Here is a 23,477-nt window from a genome sequence, read left to right on the forward strand (position 1 = left end):
GTCTTTCGAATCAGCTTTGACCGCGACTCTGGAAGACTTGGAGTTAAGCTTTTCTCTGAGAAAAGAACAAAGAACGGCACTGAAGTCATTCTTAAGAAGGGAAGATGTGTTCGGAGTTTTGCCGACCGGATACGGAGAAAGTTTAATCTGTCAACTAGCTCCGCTTCCTGTTGCTCTGGTTGGTTTTAGCGCTATCCAATTGCGTGCAGAGGGAGTTTGAAAGACAACTGTTTATCCCGCCCCTCGGATTGAGCTGTCAATGGTGAGTTTCCAGACCAAACATCTTGGGCCCCGTCCACACGGAGACGCGTTTAGCTGTAAACATAGTCCAATCAGAGAAATGTGTGGGCAATGAGTGGGCAGATGTGAGTAGAAGATTTCAAAAGTCCATATATATAAAATAAACAAATATAAATCACATCAGAAGTTTTACACCTTTTAAAACCAAGATGACACATTTCAGAGAAAATTTTGAAGAACTGCACATACATGTGCACCCCAGTTTGAAGAATTGCACATACATGTGAATGAATAATTAGTTGAATTAGTAATATATATGATTACTATATGCTTTGTAGATACTAATATATAACATTTAATATTATTTAAATATTATAATGACATTTATAATATTATGACATAATATATTTATAATGAAAACATTTTCAGATATTTGTCCATGCATAACCTTCTGCATTGCAGTTGGCAGGATATTCTGTGTTGTTGCTTAATGTTTTTACCATCTTTTCAATTGTCAGTCATAAAATAAATAACTTTAGAAAAGTGATATAAATAAGCCAGATGATTTGAAGAATCATGTCTGGAGCGCAAATGGTGTAGGGCTTTGTTCTCATCACTAACCCTGAGAAATACTGGATAAGTGATGCTTGACTTCACTAATGAGACCTGATGACGAGTGTTTTATGTGTTTATTAGCCTTTTGTGTATTGTTTGCATTTTTGAAGGCACATGTGAGGTTTCATCATGCTGCAGAGGCCTGTAAGAAAACCTCTTAACCTTTAGACACCCAGATCTCACTTACTTTTTAAGGCAGAACTGCATGAACATACTAAAGCTAAGACAATCTTCATGCTAAACTAGGGAAGACCTCCTTAAAAGGTCATTGAGGGTGTAGTCTTTATGCATTTTTGTTGCCCAATAGAAATAAATGCCCCCTGTTCGCTCGCAAAGTATTTTCAAATTCGGTGGAAGCTTCCAATGGAGAAATATTGAGTAATCATCCAGAGTCGGCAGTGAGGATGGGTGGCATGTAGGAGAGAGAGAGAAAGAGGTTCAAATATGGCACTATACTGGAAAGTGTTTTCATGAATATTGGTGTTGGCCGCTGGTTCTGACTCCCGGATCACAGTGATGGGCTGCTTCTCTGCTGAGCTGTCAGTCTTCACTCCATCAACTCTAAGAAATACTGCATGAGGTTTTTCTCTGTGATGGTCTAGTCACTTAGTCAAAATGACTTAACATTATGATTTGCTTTAAATTTGCTTTTAAAAAGACACTTGTTTCAAGCATGACAGAGCTGGATAACATCATACATAATTGCGATTATTTAAATGGAAAAGTAATTTCATTAAAAGAGACCTGAGAGACTTTCTATTATCATTTTTACAGTCTTAAATTGTTATTTATTGTATTAATTTATTGTTGCTTATTTTAAAAGTAATACGGTACCTTAGTATGCCATACTTTATTCATATAGCATGGTTCTTCCAAATTTACCATAGTATTGTTTCACTTACAAAGAAGTAAAACATTTTTGTTGAACATTTACTATGGTATTTTCAGAATTATTTTGGAGTAGTACCATGTAAACACTGTGGTGAAGTCATTTCGATACCATATATCTTTATTAATTTACCATTGTATTCAAATAGCTTTTTGTGCAGCATGTAAGGTAAGATATTTCCAAATGTTTCATACATATAATTTTGGTGTGAACGAGCCTTAAGGAATATTTATATTCAATTGAGTTGTTTATTGACTGGCACGGTGTTCTCTTTACTGTTAAAATAAGTGATCATATTGACTTGTAAAATAGTGAAAACTTAATCTAAAAATGTACATGTGTGTTTATCACGTGCATGCTTTTCTTTGTGCATCCTTCATTCAGATTTATTTACGGTGGTGTTGCCGAGTGACGATCCAAACACGGCCCCCTCTCTACAGAATCCCCCATCAGCGCTGCCTATAAATGCTGCTGACCCATTTAACTCCACACACACACATCTGGACTGAGGGAACTCAATGCCTTTGGGATGTCCAGGTGCAGTTGGGAGTTTGAAGTGAATGAGAGAAAAAGTGTCAGTATGAGACAGACCGAAAGAGAGAGGGATAGAGGCATTAAACATGTGGTTTTCATGTTCAATGTTCAATCCATTATACTACACTCCTAAAAACATGTTATACTGTCTGAAGAAAAGTAAGTATGGTGGTTATATATCTATACACTCGTTGGCCACTTTATTAGGTACACTTTTGCTAGTACAGGATCCCCCTTTTGCCTTCAGAACTGCCTTAATTATTTGTGGCAGATTCAGCAAGGTCCTGGAAACATTCCTCAAAGATTTTGGCTCATATTGACACGATAGCTTAACGCAGTTGCTGCAGATTTGTCAGCTGCACATTCATAATGCTGATATCATGTTCCACCACATCTCAAAGGTGCTCTGTTGGATGGAGATCTGGTGACCTTGGAGGCCATCTGAGTTTAGTTAACTCAATGTCATGTCCAAGAAACCAGTTTGAGATGATTTGAGCTTTGTGACGTGTGTTATCCTGCTGGATATCCTCAGAAGATGGTACACTTTGGTCATGTTCAGCAACAAATCTCAGGTAGACTGTGGTATTTAAACAATGCTAAACAGGTACTAAGGGGCCCGAAGTGTGCCAAGAAAATATTCCTAACACCATTACACCACCAGCAGCATGAACCGTTGATATAAGACAAGATGGATCCATGCTTTAATGTGGTTTATGCCAAAATTCTGACCCTACCATCTGAATGTTGTAGCAGAAATCGAGACTTATTAAACCAGGAAACATTGTTCTAATCTTCTATTGCCCAATATTTGGTGAGTCTGTGTGAATTGTACTGTTTGCTGTTCTCCGCTGACAGGAGTGGCGCTGGTGTGTCTTCTGCTGCTGTAGCCCATCTGCTTCAAGGTTGGATGTGTTGTGTGTTCAGAGATGTTATTCTGCAGATGAGTGGTTATTTGAGTTACTGTAGCTTTTCTATTAGCTCGAACCAGTCTGGTCATTCTCCTCTGACCTCTGGCATCAAGACATTTTTGCTCAGAACTGCAGCTCACTGGATATTTTCACTTTTTCAGACTATTGTCTGTAAACTTTCAAGATGTATAAAAATCAACAGATCAAGTTGCTCATCTGGCACCAGCAACCATGCCACGAGTCACTTAAATCGCCTTTCTTACCCATTCTGATGCAGTTTGAACTTCATCTTGATCATGTCTGCCTAAATGCATTGAGTTGCTGGCATGTGATCGGCTAATTAGATATTTGCATTAACGAGTAGTTGAACCAGTGTACCTAATAAAATGGCCTATGTGGGCGCTGAGGGGTTCTGAGTTAATAGCATAGTGGTATGCAGTTGCTAAGGTATTCTTTATGTTTATGCCTGTAATTTGTTTAATCTGTGTGTTGCTGTGCAGTTTTTATCGTGTTCTGGTGTTTCATTGTAAATCTGAATTTGAGAACCACTGAAGAACTTTTGTTTTAAGAAGTGATTGAGTGGAAGGTCAAAGGGCCAATGGAAACAAACCTCCAACATCAACAATAGCTCCTCACTGTATTTATAGTCTGTTTCAGGTGCTGTATTTGTAGATGTATTGTGGGAGAGAACATATTTTCACACCCTTAAACTCCTTTTCAAAACCATCTATCAGTCACTCTCTTTTTGTTTCCTCCTCTTCTCTACATCCAAGGCAAATGTCCCCCCACCATATCTTCCTCTTTGGCTTTGTGTGTGTGTGTGTGTGTGTGTGTGTGTGTGTGTGTGTGTGTGTGTGTGTGTGTGTGTGTGTGTGTGTGTGTGTGTGTGTGTGTGTGTGTGTGTGTGTGTGTGTGTGTGTGTGTGTGTGTGTGTGTGTGTGTGTGTGTGTATGTGTGTGAGTCTGATTTTTGGATGCAGAGACAGTGCAGGAAGCAGAGCCCATGATGACATCACCACCCCTCTGTTCCAACGTCCAACATCTGGAAACACTCAAGTTTCAGAAAGAGAGAACAGCAAGAACGTGAGGGAAGAGTACAAACGATTTTGGCATATCTGCACCACCAGCACGGATAGGGAAAGAAGGACAGGAGAATAGGAAATGAAGGTGGGCTGTTGGATAGAACCAGTTTATGAATAATGGGGAGGTTTGACCTCCTTATTTAAGGTTTGAACCCCTCCAGAGGAAGTCAAAAGTAAAATGTTGAAGTGTGTTTAAATGATATACTAAACAGTTTAAATTCAACATATTGTACAGTGCTCTGGATACACATGAGTATTTGATTCTGATTGGTTGATCTTAGAATTCTGCAGTCAAAGATTTTTGTATAATGACAGTAAACTGTATAATTGCCTGTTGTCCAACCAGCTAAATAATTAGGGAATCTGTTGTAGTTAGGCAACAGATTCCCTAAATCGCATTTCTCAAAGTCTTTCATTTCACATAATGAAATCATTTCATTTCAAAATAACATTTTATGTCAGTTCATTTTTTTATTTTATTTTTTAAACTGCATTTTCTAATGCTTAAAGGATTAGTTCACCCAAAAATAAAATTTCTGTTATTAATTACTCACCCCCATGTTGTTCCAAACCCGTAAGACCTTCGTTCATCTTTGAAACACAAATGAAGATCATAAATAGAAGCTCAAACGAACCTGCTTGATGCATAAGAAAAAACCTCATTGGTTCTTGCTGAAGCTCAAATGTGCTGCGTAACACGAGAATGAACCTCATTGGCTCTCGCACATCAAGCAAACATGCTTGAGCTTCCGTTTACCACAACTAATGTGTGAGATGAATAATGTGTGAATATAAGCCTAAACTAAAGTTGTTTGCCGTATAAAGCAATCAAGTCTCTTCAGAACATTTATACAAAACCACTTCTTTCATATGGATTAGTTTAACAATCTCTTTATGACCTTTTTGAAATGTCACAGTGGTAGTTGTGTAGCTGTCAATGGAGGGACAGAAATTTCATTAAAAATATAATTTGTGTATAAGATGAACAAAGGACAGGAACGGCATGTGGGTGAGTATTTTATGACAGAATTTCAATTTTTGGCTTAATGATCTCTTTAGGTATCCTCAAAAATTAGGTTTTATCTTTACTTTTGCCAAATATATTTGCGAATGACTTGAGGTAACCATTGCAACAGGAGTCCAGCTACATAAATGCTTTCCATTAGGATTTTTATTGGATGTTACGTGGTAAAACAATACTTCATCTTAAGTTCAGTTGCTGCCTTAAATTAAGCGTAATCAAAATGAATCAAATCTCATATCTTGAAAAGATATTGAAGTTAAAGTTAAATTATTTATGTGTCATATAATTTTATAGTGTAGAGAGACAAAACAAACTGTTAATATTCATTGCATTAACATTATAAAAATATATATTTTGTATCTGTAGTCTTTAAAGGGATGGTTAAAGGAAAGGCGTGTTTTTTTTTCTAGGTTTGGTTGTGTTTATGGGGCGCAGTATAACATGTCTTAATACTTCTTCTTTTTTTTTTTTACGCCATATTTGTCTTATAGTTGACCTTTATTCCATTATAATATAATATAGCCCATTCCTCTGAAAAACGCAATGGTCTTAGATTGGTTAGATGGCCAAATGTAGTTTCCTGTATTTTTATTGGCTGAAGTGCCAAGCACAGGTTGTCCTGGAAACGCCACGCCCCTTACCATTACGGGCAGAAGTCACATCTGCGATGACTAGCAAGTGTTTATGATGTCACCAACCCAGAAAGAAGCTTGTTGTAGTCCAAACCGGCCATTTTTGTAGGCAATAAACTGCCATAACTTTAAAAGACAATATCTCCTTTTGCATTGAACTTTCAGCGCTGTAACTTTGCAGATACTGTTTATGCTCAAGCAGCAACATTACACACTAACTAAAGTTAAAAAAAGTGAAATCGCATGCAACCACCCCTTTAACATGCATGGCCAATGGACAGAATTATTGCACATTCTTATTAATAGAGTCACTGTGATTCTTCTGAGTGGGAGGAAAATGGACTTGTGACGGGAAGCAACGATGCCTCCTCCAAATTCTCACGACTGATTCTGCTCCTTAGAATACAAGCCTAACCTAAAACCCAGTCCTAGAGTCTCGGAGTTGGTGGGTGGGTGCGAATTGTGACAGCTGGCTGGAGGAAATCCTGTTTCCAGTTGACATGTCTTTTTTTTCTTTCCATCTCACCTCCACAGACATGCACACCTCTCCTGCACCCATTTGGAAACCATTAACTCAAGAGGACATCCAGTTTAGGAAACCAGACATATATCTGCTCTGCTTTCATAAACAAATGTGTTTGGATTTTTTCCCAATTGGTACTGATCTGTGTTTGCCTTATTGTAGATTTCGTCTGACCAAAGTTGTTATTGTTAACAAAAATGTGGCAAATTCACATACCGTGTTGTGGCGAATTTGTCATATTAAATTTGTATTATTTACAGTATGGTTCTGTTATGTCATCATATACAGATGGAACATTTTGATGTTAAAAAAAAATAGTGAAATTGGTGTGTTTGGCATGTCCTGTAGCAGTGTGCTCTGTTTCTCAGTAACTTTGAGTAAAAGGGTTCGTATGGGGACCAGGAGAGCGCCTGCCTGCAGTGACTCTCATGGCCACTAGTGGGCAGATCGTCCTCAAGCGCCACACAGGGGTCATGTGACAAGCTCTGCAAATTAAATCATTACCACACAGGCAGCATCTCGGTTTGCCTCTCTCACGTTTTACTGGGTTTCCCACAACGCATTTATTTGTAAGTTTTAGAAAAGACTATTCATCAAAGATTTAAACAGATTTTGACACCTGTAAATAGCACATAAAATATACGTTGCTTAAAATGCTTAACATTCAGGCTTTTTTGTTGTTTTTTTATTCATAAATGTTTGGGTGCGTTTGAGTCCAGTGTTACTCATGAGAAACATCATCCACTCCCTTACATGATTATATATTTGGAATAGGCCAACAAACTTTCATCTCTTGCTCTTTGTTTGTGTATGAAGGACATGGGGAAAAAACTAGAGAATAAAATTAGTCACTGCCAGCTTAAGGAACGAATCTGTACAGTACTTATACTGCGTTCAGTGTTGCGGTGTGGACAGCTCGGTTGACAATAACTGTTGCGTTCTCTCTATCTCTCTATCTTTCTGTCTTTATCTATCTTCAGCTCTCTCCACCTCTCTAAATCTGCACGTTTCTCCATAAACTCATGTCATTCATGGTTCTTTGTTTTTTTCCCTCTTCCTCAAAGGCAACACACGCAAACGTGAACGTACACGCACTCCTTCTGTAGTCTGGAGAGAGATGGTGAAATGATTTGCTTGACCCACGGGATAAGGTGGAAAGAATGTACCACAGCTGGTCAACACGTTAAAGAGGAAAGAGGAAAAAAGAGAAGGAAGAGAAAAAGAGGGAGTGAAAGAGATGGGGGGTGGGTTGCTTATTTGTGTCATTTTTTCCACATTCTTGTTCTGTGACCAATCTAGCCGCCAGTCCAGATCTCACCCACTCGTTCTGTCGTATTTTTCCGTCTGTTTCTCACTCCATGCAGGGGGCCTCAGTGATGTCGCCTCTGAGATGGGCAGAGTGGTGCCCACGTGCCCAGCTGAAGCCCTCCATCTCCAGAAGTGCTCCAAGCAGGGATTCCCCAGTGTCTTTACTTCTGTGTTCCACATTCGGCCTGTTGGCTGTGACTTCTGCACTTTTCAGGTTGGCAGTGAGTTCTAGAATATTCCGATGGTTCACTGTTGGTTCTGTCAGTTTTGATATATGTGGGCTCCGCTTCAAGTTCTTACACACTTATTGCTGACTAATGTGGAATTTTGAGTGGATTTTGGAATTCTAGAAGATTCTTAGGATTCACTGTTGGTTCTAAAACTGTCAGTGGGATCCACCTGGGTTCCAGTTCTTGCAAACATATTGCTGTATAATTTGGAACTTTGAGTTGATTTTTGAATTCTAGAAGATTCATAAACTCAGTGGGATCATGTGGTTTCCAGTTTTTGCACACTTATTGCTGTATAATTTGGTACTTTAAGTTGATTTTTGAGTTCTAGAAGATTCCAATGGTTCACTGTCAGTCTTAAAACTGCCGATTGGGTCCATGTGGGTTCCATTTCTTGCACACGTATTGCTGCATATTTGGAACTTTGAGTTGATTTTTTTTAAATCTATAAGGTTCCATGAAACTGATTGGATCCATGTGAATTCCAGTTTTTGGACACATATTGGGATCTAATTTGGAAATTTGAGTATATATATATATATTTTTTTATACTAGAAGATTCCGATGGTTCACTGTTGGTTCTGTCAGCGGGATCCATGATGCTTCCAGTTCTTGCACACTTCTTGCTGCCTGATTCGGTACTTTAAGTGGACTTTTTATTTATTCTAGATATTTCCAGTGGTTCTAATTCTCAGTTCTAAAACTGTCAGTGGGATTGTTGGTTCCAGATCTTGCACACTTATTGCTGTCTGATGTGGTACTTTCAGTTCATTTTTGAATTCTAGAAGATTCTGATAATTCACTGTATGTTTTTAAAACTGTCAGTGGGATCCATGTTGGTTCCAATTCTTGCACACTTAATAATAATTTGAACTTTGAGTTGATTTTTGAGTTCTGGAAGGTTCCGTAAAATGATTGGGATCCATGTGGGTTCCAGTTCTTGCACACTTTTTGCTGCCAGATGTGCCTCAGATGATTTTTGAGTGTAGAACATTCTTATTTATTTACATTTTAATTTATTAATATAGCAGATTATTTTATGCAAAGCAACAAATGAGGAACAACACAAAAAGTGTATCAACATTATTTCTAGTAAATGTCAAATTTTAACAGAAATTTGGTCAATTCTTAATGTTTAATAGGGGTGGAGGTGTGCTCGATAGCTTATACACATCTTGCTGTCTGATGTAGAACTTTCATGTGCTTTGTTTGAGTTCTAGAACATTCACACGGTTTGCTGTTGGTTCTAGAAATTTCAAGTGAATTCATGTGAGTTCTAGAACAGATTGTGAGTTATGGAATACATGATTCGCTGTTCACTCAAAAACATTTGTAGATTTTGTTTTGTTTTTTTGTCCGTGCATAAGTTCATTAGGCTGATTTTCAGTCCGTCCTCAGCAAAGTTATTGATGTAAAGCTGCTCAACATAATCCAGGGATCTCATAAATATACTGAACATTACAAATGTTCAAACTGTAAAACATTTGCCATTTATTTCTTATTAGCAGCACAATCTCCCATCATCTTTGGGAGTTATGTTCTGAACAAACCCCCAGCCATTGTGAATTCTTCTAAACTCTGGATCTGTCCTGTTCTTCCTTTTTGGACATCACTCACTAGGAACATGAAAGAAGATTAAGCTTCAGGGTGAAGAGGCTGGTAAGGAGAGGCTGGAAGTCTGTGTCCCAGGGCATGATCCTTCTGTCTGGAATGATTCAACAGGAAAACATCCACTCAGGGCTCCACATCAGCCCTCCTTAAGCATTCATGGGTGATTTCTGAGAGGTGTGTGTGTGTGTGTGTGTGTGTGTGTGTGTGTGTGTGTGTGTGTGTGTGTGTGTGTGTGTGTGTGTGTGTGTGTGTGTGTGTGTGTGTGTGTGTGTGTGTGTGTGTGTGTGTGCGCGCGTGTGTGTGTGTGTGTGTTTGTGTTTGTCAGTGTTTACTGAAGAATCTTTCTGGAAAACTATTTATTGTCATCCATCACTACTAAGCTAAACACACAAACTAATCTGCACTAGACACACTAACCTATTGACAACCAGCTAAATGAAGCAATTCAGCAAAACTGGACTGTAAAATAACAATGTTTGGCAGTAAATCCGAACATATCCGGATGCTGACACATCAACCAAAGCGTTACATGCATTTACCTTCACATTTCTCCACTATCTCATTGCCTTTCCATATGCTTCTCCCCCTTTTCCATCACTGTTGATCCTGGGGTTTTAGGAGTCGCTTAATAATGGAAAAAAAGCCAGAGAATATTTTCCAGCTCTCAAAACCCCAGTGATTTTATAGAGTGAGTCAGGCTGTCTGCTGAAGAGAGAGGGGGTGCAAAGAAAGAAAAATACTACAAAAAGTAGCCGATTGTCTTTATACAGTAGAAGAAAACATGAAGATCTGTTGTTTCATTCTCTCCCTTGCTCACTGCATCAATTATTTCTGACTGTCTTATTTCCATTGAAGTTGAACGCTCTCTCTCTCTCTCTCTCTCTCTCTCTCTCTCTCTCTCTCTCTCTCTCTCTCTCTCTCTCTCTCTCTCTCTCTCTCTCTCTCTCTCTCTCTCTCTCTCTCTCTCTCTCTCTCTCACTGGACGTTCTCCATGGATTTCTTGGCTCCTGTGGATCTCAGACCTAAGGATTGAAAGAGAGAGAGAAAGGGTTAAGATGTAAACTGAACAGAAGGAAAACTGAAGAATGAGATTCTTCATGGTCACGGTCATTTTGTAAATGTAAAGAAAACTACACACTCAACTTACAATATATATTTTAGTTTGGAAATGTACCCTGAATGCCATGATATTCTTTGAAGTACCTTTGAGTACCATGTCAATATAATGGTAAGAAGAAAAAAAAACTGATTGTAAAAACAAGATAGTCCTCCAACTCAAAAGGCAAATCTTACTCTACAAAAAAATCCTGTAGTGGTACCATGGTACAGCAAAAGTATAAAATGATTGTTTTTTGTTGTGGTTTTTATGCAGTACTATGACATTTCCAAGAAGACCATGGTACATGTCAAAAATACTATGGTAGTACCATGAAAAACGTATCCTATAAAACATATCCAAATATCATGATTGTACAACGGAGCGCATGTTCAAAATACCACGATAGTACCATGATACAGTACATATTCAAAATACAATGATAGTACCATGGTGCACTTCCAAAATACCATAGGCACGTGTCTAAAATATTACTGTACCATAGTACATGAATTTTATGATTCTACTCTGAATGGGAATCAAAGAATTACCGTGGTACATATCCTAAAACATGCACCATTGTACAAGTCTAAGAAAGCACGCTATTTCAGATACTTTTATGTTAGTTTCCTTCAGATATACCTATTTATCAGCTTTTAGCATTCAGTAAACTTTAGCCGTTTCCAAAAAATGATGGTATTATGGTCATAAAACCATGGTACTTTTTTGTAAGTGCATTGAGAGTGTTGTAATTCCCTGTACTCTTGTTTTTATTATTGTCATTGTCATCTGAGAGAGTCTTTAATGGCTATCTGTGGTGATGTTAGTCTGGAATGTTCTGTTAGGTCTCAGTGAAAGGGAAAAACAGCAGAGGAAAGTTGTACTCAGAATTAAAATATCATAAATCAGGAGTAATGTCACACCTGCTGACATCTAAATGACACACGTCCCCAGGCCAAGGCTTTTAAATACGGCAGTGCTTTAGTGAGTGTGTGTGTGTGTGTGTGTGTGTGTGTGTGTGTTCCCAGTCCGCAATCCAGAGGAATCTGTTAAAACCTTTCAAAACCGACCTACTCTTCATCTGAGCTGTGATTTACACCGCTGTTGTGTCCGTGTCTCTGAGCGAGAGGACTGACAGTGGCCATTACTGAACCCTAAACGAGCACACACTCTCCCAGCGCACCGCAGCCCCGGCGGAGAGAGGCCAGCTGATTACAGGTTTGCACCGCAAGCGCGCCGTGTTTTCTTTACTGATGGCTGTGAAGTTTCCGTCTGCACAAATGTGAATGTTGGTTTTTATGGTAAAGAGTTTTGAGGTAAAGACATACAGTGTCTGTCTAACATGTCATTCACTTCAGTCAGAGACGCACTACATTCACTTGCGCGTGTTTAGGAAGTCATTTCAACTGTGTGATTTTCTTTATGGGTGATTCTCAGGAAAACATGCAGCATTACATATGAGGAAAAAAGAGATTTTGCATGATCTGTCTATCTGTCTATCTGTCTATCTGTCTGTCTGTCTGTCTGTCTGTCTGTCTGTCTATTTCTTGTTCTATTTTTCTGTCATCTATTTATCCATCCATCCATCCATCCATCCATCCAAATATCTATCTATTGTTCTATCTTTCCATCTATCGTTCTATCTGTTAGTCTATCTATCATCCAACTATTTCTGTCTGTCCATACATCCATATAGCTATCTCTATTCTATTGTTCTATCTATCATTGTCTGTCTGTCTATCATCTAATTGTCCATCCATCCATCCATCCATCCATCCATCCATCCATCCATCCATCCATCCATCCATCCATCCATCCATCCATCCATCTATCTATCTATCTATCTATCTATCTATCTATCTATCTATCTATCTATCTATCTATCTATCTATCTATCTATCTATCTATCTCTTGTTCTATTTTTCTGTCATCTATTTATCCATCCATCATCCATCCATCCAAATATCTATCTATTGTTCTATCATTCCATCTATCGTTCTATCTGTCTGTCTATCTATCTATCATCCAACTATTTCTGTCTGTCTATACATCCATATAGCTATCTATTCTATCATTCTATCAATCATTATATTGTCTGTCTGTCTATCATCTAATTCTCCATCCATCCATCCATCCATCCATCCATCCATCCATCCATCCATCCATCCATCCATCCATCCATCCATCCATCCATCCATCCATCCATCCATCCATATGTAATTCTTCATAATTTAAATTGTATTTATATATTGTATTATTATTTAACATCACGTTTATCACATTACAGTAATGAGAGCTGCGTTACAGACATGAAGGAAATGTGCTTAATTATCATGAAAATAATGTCACACTTTTTTGAGAGAGAGAGATTCATCCTATTTGCTTAATGGATGGATCATATGTAATGTAGGAAATGTAGTTTTCGGTTGTAATCTAATCCCGTTTCTCTTTCTCCTCTCATCCTCCTCTTATTTGTCTTTTCTGCCTGTCTTATTCTTTATTTCTCTCTGTTCCAGAGCAGTTCCCATTTATCTGTGGAAAGAGGTTGGAAATTCTCAATAATTCCAGGAAAACTCTTTACATTTTCATCAGAGGAGGGGTGTGGGGTCTATCCCTCCATCACCCGCCCCGCTTTCCACACATCCCAGCCCCCTCAGAGGAGTCCCCATCGGACACAACCAGATCCTCAGAAGTGGAGCGTGTTAAACGTGCCAATATTTCAGTTAAAAAGCACAGACACAAATTCCTCGCCACGTTATGCATTTTGTCTGAAAGAATCCTGTCTGTCTGTTTTTCTCTCTTTTATAACTTTCATGTGTGGTGCATTTTCAGTTGTCCATTCCGTAGGTCCCTCCCTTACGCTGTGATTGGCTGTCGGAGACGGCAGGTGTGCTGTCATTGGCTAGGTTTAACGTAAGGCTCCAGGTGAAATAGCAGAGCTCCAGTCAAGCTTAAAGGTGCAAACACACACACACACACACACACACACACACACACACACACACACACACACACACACACACACACACACACACACACACACACACACACACACACACACACACACAGAAATATGAACTGCAAAAAAACTGGACCAGTAGTCAGCAGAAACTACATTGGCAAAGACACATGTGGAGTAAAGAAAGTTGATGAAATAGTCAGAAAGAAGGAATGGAGTTTGTTCTGTGCGTTCACCATGCGTCTCCCACCCTCCTTCTGGACCATGCAGTGAGCTCAGATGATGTCAGAGAGAGAGAGCACATATGTTTCTGCTGTTACAGCAACTGTATGGAGAAAGAAAAGGGGGAGGGAGAGAAAAGGAAGAAAGGAGAGAGAGGAGAAAAGTTATCAGAAACAGGAGGGGCTGAGGGGACTGCGGGCGGGTCTTGTCTGTGATAAACCACACCCCTCTTTTATAAGCCACGCCTCATTCTTACTACAATGGATTTGAAGGAAAGGAAATTCCCTTGGTTTGTCTTTTTTATAGAGTACTTTAAAAGATACTTTGAAAATCTTTCTAGTTACAAACTCCTTATAGTTTGAAGTGTAAGTAAAAGTAGTTGATTGTATCTGATATAATTTATTTTTGTGATATTTATCTTATATGGCACAAATAACACAGACTAAATTGTTATATTTTTTTATAAACTTATTTATATGTGAATTGATTTATTAAAAACTGGTTGGTCCACTGTGCAGAATTCAAATGGGTCCGATACGTTTTTGCCATAAACTGTAAAAAAAACATGGACGTAGTGTCCGTGACGTCACCCATAGGATTCCGATAAGCCGGTCTGAAGCTTAAAGTGGAGAAGAGCTGGCCGCTGCCATCTTGCGAGCGAGTCATCGCTTGTCACTCCTGGATAACAGAAAATGGGCAAAAAGGCGGGATGTGGGCGGAGCTTAGGTGACCCGATGACTATAGACGGCGGATAAATGGCTATCCACCTGTCACTCAAAGTAACCACGCCTTTAATTATGCAGAACTTTAAGGCTTTATATAACGTAAACAAATGTCAAAATTACCAGTATAGACCAAAACCACAATTTGTACCAGGCTGTAAACATGTTTTTTTCTGCTGTAAAGTTGGGAATTTAAACATGGGGCTCAATGAGATTCTGCTCCCTACTGGAGCCTGTCCCTAGTGGCCAGCCTATGAATTACAGTTTACACTACTTCTCTATTGGCTTCAAGAGAGATCGCGGGAAGTTGCCGCTTGGTTTTTGTGCATATGATCCGCTCTGTGCTCTCGTGTCTCTGGATCAGAGCAGAATGTGTGTGCGCTGTGCATTTCGCTTGACACTAACGTAAAAACCAGACTTCATTCGCCCCAGTGGAAAGCATATTTGCACTGTTTCAATCGTTCCTCATCCCCTGTAGAAAATATTAATTGCGTGAACAAGTGACTGATTTCAGCCGCAGCTTCAGCATCTATTTGTAATGAATTGAGATTCTAGAGAGCATTTGATTGGACAGAAAATCTGATGAAAAGCTCAGTGATGTCATCAAAATCATTGATCCCTATTGGCGGAAGTGAGAGACTGTACGTTTTCAATGCTTGCATCTTTTAAATGCAAATGTTGTCATTGTTTTGGAGCAAACAAGCTTATAGATAACAGTAAGCCTAACATTCATATTAAGAGTAAAAAAAAAAAAACGTTCATGGTTTTATTTCTTTATTTTCTTATGCATTTTTTGTCTTGTTTTTGCATTTCTTATAGACACACACACACACACACACACACACACACACACACACACACACACACACACACACACACACACACACACACACACACACAAACACAAAGAACAAAGTTGGACTTTAACCCTCTCTAATGTCTTCAAAACTGTCTCTATATCCTGCAGTCCATGTTGCATCCGTCCAGACCATGAGAAAGTTTTAGGAACACGGTCTGTTTGTAAACGTCTTCACAAGTGTTGATCGGGGATTCGGAGAGGAGCAGCTGTTTTTTATGGATGAGATTTACTGTTCGTGGTTGTTATGAATTGGGTGTTTGCTATGATAATGATTTGAAGTTCGGTGATTCATTCATGTTCCCCTCGTCATGATTCACCACAAGGAAACGTTGTGTACCGTGCACAATAATCAGTTGCACTAATCCTGTTTTCATTACAACGACGAAGCAAGCACTGCAAATGCAGACGTCTGAAGACTTGATCAGTGTGTGGGTTAATTTTTTAGTTGTGTAATGTGGCGTTTACACATCGTATCATCAGGTTTGCACATGCTGGCTGTATGACCCTGTTTGCATGTTTTGAAGCACAGGATAAAACGATGAAATGTTTCGCCGACACTGAAATATAGCTGTTCAAAGCTCCAGGTTGCAGAGTTCAAAAACCCTGAGGCAATTTTCCTAAAGATTACAAGTGTGTGTGTGTGTGTGTGTGTGAGTGTGTGTGTGTATACATTTGTGTGAGGTGATGTCACACAGGCCTTCAGCTTTATGCTCTATAACTCCTAAAGGGACAAATTACACACCCTAAATGAAGATTTTGCCTTTATTTAGATTTGTATTTATTTATTGTTCATTGAAAATAATTCAAATCCTGTTTTCCACAGAAATGTGTAAACGTCCTTCAAGCAAAAATGTGTATGGTAATATAGTTATATATTTTATATTTAATATATTTAGTATATTTAGTCATTTATAGTGATTTATAGATTTATGCTTAAAACCCATTTATAAATGCATAATTCAAGATCTGAATACAAGTTTGTGCGTGTTACACAATTAACAAAATGTTTTATTTAGTTTAAAAAAATATATAAATGTAGTAATATAAATTAATAAATAAAATATATTAATAATATAAAAATATGATATATAAAAATAATAATATACCATCATTTATTATATGCATATTGGATAACAATATTAAAATACTGTTAGAGAAAATGTTTGTATATGTATGTACATATTTTGTACATATTCTGGAAAAATTAAGAGACCACTTAACATTGAGAAATCCATGTTAAGTGGTCTCTTATTTTTTTCCAGAGCTATATATATATATATATATATATATATATATATGCACATACATACATACATCTGCACAACTGATTTCAAGATTGATAATAATAAATGTTTCTTGTGCAGCAAGTCATCTTATGAGAATGATTTCTGAAGTATCATGTAGAAAATTAAGCTTTGATCACAGGAATAAATTAGTGGCTTTAGTGAAATGTGAAACAGACTTTAATCCTGCTGGACAATAGTTTAAGATTAGCTTTTGCAAACTCAGTTAAAAACATTAATTTCCTGTTTCTGTCACACACATGACATGATATGTTTACAGCTAAACTAAATCAGTGTGAAGGATGCCTGTCCTCAATATTCACTAGTCACTAGAAAAGAGAGAATACACAGTGTAATTCAATGAAATAAACACACATGTAGCACATTTTAATTGAATCAAGAGGGTTTATTTTTGAAACACCATTTCATTCTGAATGTCCTTCAACAATATTCATCTCTGCCAGTTTAAGGTGGTCACTGGTTTTCGAGAGTTTCTGTCTGTTCCAAGCTGTTCATCAGCTGGTATAGATCTTCAAAAATGTATTAGGACCACCTTAAGCTTGTATGACCTGGTTTTTCCAAGCAGAAATTGCTGATGTGGTTTTTCAGCTGTTACAGATGTAGTCCCCCTCACGCAGCTCTGTAACTGGCCTCACTGGGCTGGTTGCGGAGCTGCTCTGTGGGGTTCGCCTAAACTGAGTGGTGTTCTCCCATGAGGAACCATTCTCTCTCTCTCTCTCTCTCTCTCTCTCTCTCTCTCTCTCTCTCTCTCTCTCTCTCTCTCTCTCTCTCTCTCTCTCTCTCTCTCTCTCTCTCTCTCTCTCAGTTCAGTTCAATTCAATTCAATTCAGCTTTATTGGCATAAATGTGCCACTCACTCACACACATACACGTCTGGCCAGGGGCGTAGCCATCTTTTCAGAAGTGAGGGGGACAGAAATGTCGTAATACCCCCCCCCCCCCCCCTTTTTTTTCTTTTGGACCAATATAATTTATCACATCTCTTGCTTTTAATTGGGCAAGATATCAAATACACTGCTGAACAATAACCACTAATTAATATCTATAATATTATTTTATTTTTTGGTTTATATACTACAAGCAATTGTGCATTAAGATTCCATAGATTTTATGCAATGTAAAAAAATATAGATATATTCTGATGTAAACCACACTGTTCTCTATGTGAAGATATAGTAAAGTGTAATTTCTTCCTGTGATCAAAGCTGAATTTATCATCATTACTCCAGTCTTCAGAGTCACATGATCCTTCACTAATCATTCTCAGATGAGGATCTGATGATCATCACACATTTATGATTATTATCAGTTGTGCTGCTCAAGGTGCTGCTTAATTTTTGTGGAAACCATCTAAACATTTGTGGTAAAATTAAAAAAGAGAGAAATTAATACTTTTATTGATCAGGCATGCATTAAATTGATCACAAGTGATATTTCTAATATTAAAAAAGATAATGTATTTAATAAATGCAAATAAATGCTGTCCATTGAACTTTCTATTCATTAAAGAATCCTGAAAAATAACATGCAGGCTATGGTGGTTTCCACAACATTTTTAAGCAGCACAACTGTTTTCAACACAGATAATAATTATAAATGTTTCTTGATTATAATTTTTTTTTTAATATCTTATATCTTGATTATATCTTGATTATTATATCTTGATTATAACGATTAGTGAAGGATCTTGTGACACTGAAGACTGGAGTAATGATAAATTCAGCTTTGATCACAGGAATAAATTACTATATATATTCACATCGAAAAAAAGCTGTTTTAATTTGTAATAATATTTCAAAATAGTACTGTTTTAACTATTTTTGATTACATAAATGCAGCCTTGGTGAGCAGAAGATACTAAACATTAAAAGCTGCATTATTCATATAGCCTACTTTATTGTCAATAAATAGCCTATTGAGATGACTTGAAAAACACACATAAAGCATATATTGTCGCAATCGTCTGATTGTCGTCGTCACGTTTCATCACTCATAACGATTGTTTTCCTTCAGCTCAGCTACAGCTCCAGAGGTATTACCTCTACGAATCCGCTTTTGGACTTTCTGTGAGAGCGCGCCCTCCTCATATTTAGATTCGAATAAAATTGCAGGTCCTGCATAGATAATTTTTTGTCTCTGAATTTAAATCTTGATGTATTCACTTTGGTTTCTATGTAAATACATTTGCCCGTGACCTCAAGAAGCGCGCTCTCAACCGAGATTAGAGAAAGCTGTTTTTTAGCGTCCCTGTTAACTTGCCCGCCCTCGCGCAGGTTCGAATCCCGCTCGGAGCGGGTCGACTAGGATCGGTGAGACCCAGTAAAAGTGCGGGGGACGAAAATACATTTTATTAAAAGTGAGGGGGACACGTCCCCCGCGTCCCCCGCGTAATCTACGCCCATGCGTCTGGCGCTATCTTTCTGGGGACTCACCATAGACGTAATGGTTTTTATACTGTATAAACCATATATTCTATCCCCCTACACTGCCCCTGCCCCTAAACCTACCCATCACAGGAAACTTTCTGCTCTTTTACATTTTCAAAAAACATTCTGTATGGATTAGGCATTTTGAAAAGTGGGGGAAAGCACTGGCTGGTCCCCACATTGTAGGTCATCTCAGGTTGTACTATCCTTATTGGGGATATTTGGTCCCCACAATGTAATATAAACAAGGGCGCACACACACACACACACACACACACACATGTTTGTTTTTGTGAATTGTGGGGACATTCCATAGGCGTAATGGGTTTTATACTGTACAAACCGTATTGTCTATCCCCTTACACTGCCCCTATCCCTAAACCTACCCATCACAGGAAACATTCTGCATTTTTACTTTTTCAAAAAAACTCCTCCTGTGTGATTTATAAGCATTTTGAAAAGTGGGGACATGGGGTAATGTCCTGATATGTCACCATTTTCTGTAATACCTGTGTCATACACATGTTATTATACACATTTTTGTCCTGATATGTCACAAAAACAAGCACACACACACACACACACACACACCACACACCACACACACACACTTACCCCTAAATGTTAGAGCCAGAGCCAGTGGGGAAAGACCAGCTTCCCAGCAGCATGAGTAACTGAACCTCAGTATTAGCAAACCTATAATAGCCCCAGTGCTTCAATCCAACCTCATTAGGAAAAACCAGCATACACACAATGAACTACAGAGACACTTACTCATACTGGAAACATCACAGGTGTTCTGCTTGAATAAAAAATGTAGTGTTTTTTTCTCTCTCAAAACTTTGTAAACTTGTAGTTTTTATTTTGTTAACTTTGTTTTACTTCATTAGATTCATAAAACCTTTATATTTTATTTGCTTAAAATGTATAGTATTATATTTAATGCTATATTAAAGCTTCATTTGATATTTTATTGCTATATTGTAAACTTAATAGCTATTTTATTTTAATGTGTAATATTTAGTTTTATTGCTATATTAACTTTGAAACTTATAGAGTTATTTTTGTAATATTTTAGCTTTGTAAACATGATGGAGATTTTACTGTATTCTGTTTTCAGCAATTTTTGTGTACAGTATTTAATAAACAGTTTTACAGTATTTAATTGCACCTGGACATCAGTATTTTATTAATTTAAAAGCAGGTCAATATGTTTATGTAATGGGTTTTATATGCCATATGAATGTCATTTGAAGCCTAAGTTTGGTTTTGATTTAAAAAATATAGAAATATATTTAAAGCTGCTGTCTCAACTTTTTCGTGTTCAAGATTTACAAAAACTATATAATGAGAATGTACAACATGAATCCATTTTCCAAATCGTGTTTTTGTCCTACCTTGAATCATTATAGTATCCTTGTAATAAATGCTTATATTGGGACTATTTCAGACCAGACTGGTAGGAACCGCTGCGGAGAAGAACTGTCCCTGCCTGACTCGCCATAGACATAAACAGAGAAGTAGCTCCGGCTGCAATGTTCTTCCGCAAAACGTATGCACTTCTGTTTGATAAGCGCAACAAGTTACAAACTCCAGATTTAAATAAAATGTTGGATTTTGTCTCGGAAGTATAAGGTTTGTATAAATTAGTTTTGAGGTCATGTTTATGGTCTTCAGATGATTAATGTGCTTTAATAACTAATGAAATTTAGCTTTTGATATTTCTGTTCTGTAGGTCTCATGCCACTCGCACGTTGTTTCATTTTGATTAAAATAATAATCGGTGAGCACAGTCATTTATTTGCCACATCAGACACAGACAGACCGCAGACCGTCTTTAGAACTGTGTATGTGAGGGAAGCATCTGCCACTGGCCATATAGGTGCACGTGTGTGTGTGTGTGTGTGTGTGTGTGTGTGTAAATGGTTTATAGTGTGCTTAATAAATGTTTATTTTGTCTCGGCCAGGGCTTTCATCATCACGGGCAGGGCACGCTGTGGTTGTGCACGTGTGAGTGTACCAGTGACTCTGAAATCACTAGTTCGTGAAGAGAAAGCAAGCAAGAAGGAATATTATGAGGTAAAAAGCTTAATCAATGACACAAATTAAGATTTAAAATGCTTATTCAATAGCAATAGCACATGGTTTATTAATGGACCCTTTTCATATTTCCGGGTTTCTCAGAGCGGAAGTAGGCTACATAATTCAGAGCGGAATATATAGCAAAAGAAAAACTACACAATAGTGATTTCACAACTTTCAAAAAGAGGGGAAAAAAGAGTAAGATTGATAACGACAGTGAAAAGAGAGATTTTTTTTTTAACCATCACTCATACGCTGTATTAGAAACACTCACAACAAATTTTAAATTGATGCAAAAGTAATGTAATACAAAGTATTAGTGTTATAAATTTACATACATAAAAATAAAAAAATTAAAACTTTGCAGGGTTTACCATATTGGTGGCCCGCCGTTGAAATGCATCATCACAGTCTGAAAAGGTTCTGTTCATTTAAGCAAAAGGTTACAGTTGTATCTCCTGCGTGTTAATTTGAAAATTAAAGGGTTTGTTCACTCAAAAAGGAATTTATGTCATTAATGACTCCCCCTAATGTCGTTCGACACCCGTAAGACCTCCGTTCATCTTCAGAACACAGTTTAAAGCTACACTGTGATATTTTCCCCCATCTAGCGGTGGAAAGGTATATGACCATCCAGTTTCTGTTCCTCTCAATTCCAATTTCGTTTTAACTCCTACGGTAGCCGCTTTCGAGCCGAAAGGCGAAGCTTGAATTTATGGGTATGTCCCTCTTTGGCTAATGTACTGTCAAGATGGAGGGCCAACATGACGACCGGCATTCGAACCCCTCACCCGTATGTATTTTCAATGGCATATTATAAACTTACGAGAATACTTTCTTACTTGAAAGAAGAAATATACATTAATGAGCACATATATTTTTTAAAGAACTAAGTGTTTTTAGCTAAGAATAAACTAAAAAAGTTACACAGTGTAGCTTTAAGATATTTTATATTTAGTCCGACAGCGTATCTAAGTGTATGCACACTATACTGTCCATATCCAGAAAGGGAATAAAAACATCATCACAGTAGTCCATATGAGACATCAGTTAGTTCATTAGAATCTCTTGAAGCATCGAAAATACATTTTGGTCCAAAAATAACAAAAACGATGACTTTATTCAGTATTGTCTTCTCTTCTGGGTTTGTTTTCAATCCTCAAATAAATATTTGAACGGTTGTGAATCAGCGTATTGATTCATGATTTCATTTTTGGGTGAACTAACCTTTTAATTCCAGTTTTGCTATTGCTACTGCTATTGAACTTTACCCTGAAGTATTTTCAATAAAATGTGCTAAAAATGTCCAATTATGTGATAAATGTTGAATGTAAACATCCTTTTAATGGTCCAGCTGCTGGGAAAACCCCTAACTTCTGTTTTTTAGCCGATCTAAGTTGGTTAGGCAGTTTTCAGTCATTTAATCAGATCACGTTTATATAATCAGTGACGCCAAACAATCTCTGCCTTTGTTTCATTGTGTTGCGCTATTTGCTTCCACTGTAAATGCTGTAATATAAATAGTCTAGAACTAGAAATAGTATAAAAACAACATGCGTATCTTTCGGATCAGGTTAGGTTTTATGTCTCAATATTGTCATTTTTAGTAACCAAAGATCATGATGCGATGATGTTTAAAAAAAGGGGTTTTTCTCTCTCTCTCTCTCTCTCTCTCTCTCTCTCTCTCTCTCTCTCTCTCTCTCTCTCTCTCTCTCTCTCTCTCTCTCTCTCTCTCTCTCTCTCTCTCTCTCTCTCTCTCTCTCTCTCTCTCTCTCTCTCTCTCTCTCTCTCTCTCTCTCTCTCTCTCTCTCTGTCTCTGTCTCTATGCTTGTGTTTTAGAGAAGATTCCAGACCATGTGGCTTTTCCTTTTTGATTCATCACCCCTCTGTAGAGAAAGAGAACAAATACCCAAACCACTCTCTCTCCCTCCCTCCTTTTCTGTATCTCTCTCTCAGGTCCATATGGAGCAATCTGAGCCGCTCCAGTGTCCGGCTCTGCCCAGTGTGCCTTTGTGGGAATAACGTAATCAAAAGTGGGTTTGTATTGGGGGGGAATCAGTTGTGTGAATGCCTCTTTTGCCATGTAATTATGTGTATATTTAGTGAGGAGAGAGAAAAGCTGTGTGTGTGTGTGTGTGTGTCTGTGTGTGTGTGTGTGTGTGTGTGTGTGTGTCTGTGTCTGTGTCTGTGTCTGTGTGAGTTTACAGTGTTC

The 23,477-nt window shown here is 37.9% G+C and overlaps 1 long non-coding RNA gene across 1 annotated transcript in view; it reads left to right on the plus strand.

The window, feature by feature from the left end:
• The first annotated feature begins 6,978 nt into the window (after positions 1-6,978).
• The window catches only part of LOC137046739 (uncharacterized), a 34,157-nt gene continuing 17,658 nt past the window's right edge, over positions 6,979-23,477 (plus strand). Inside the window, exons 1-9 of the long non-coding RNA XR_010899032.1 lie at positions 6,979-7,015; positions 7,511-7,690; positions 7,811-7,968; positions 9,605-9,769; positions 11,720-11,909; positions 13,208-13,413; positions 13,524-13,648; positions 21,151-21,262; positions 23,222-23,298. This is a non-coding gene — a long non-coding RNA (uncharacterized lncRNA). The remainder of the gene's footprint in view (positions 7,016-7,510; positions 7,691-7,810; positions 7,969-9,604; positions 9,770-11,719; positions 11,910-13,207; positions 13,414-13,523; positions 13,649-21,150; positions 21,263-23,221; positions 23,299-23,477) is intronic.

This window comes from Pseudorasbora parva, chromosome 18, assembly GCF_024679245.1.
Source record: "Pseudorasbora parva isolate DD20220531a chromosome 18, ASM2467924v1, whole genome shotgun sequence".
In the NCBI taxonomy this organism is placed as follows: Eukaryota; Metazoa; Chordata; class Actinopteri; order Cypriniformes; family Gobionidae; genus Pseudorasbora; species Pseudorasbora parva.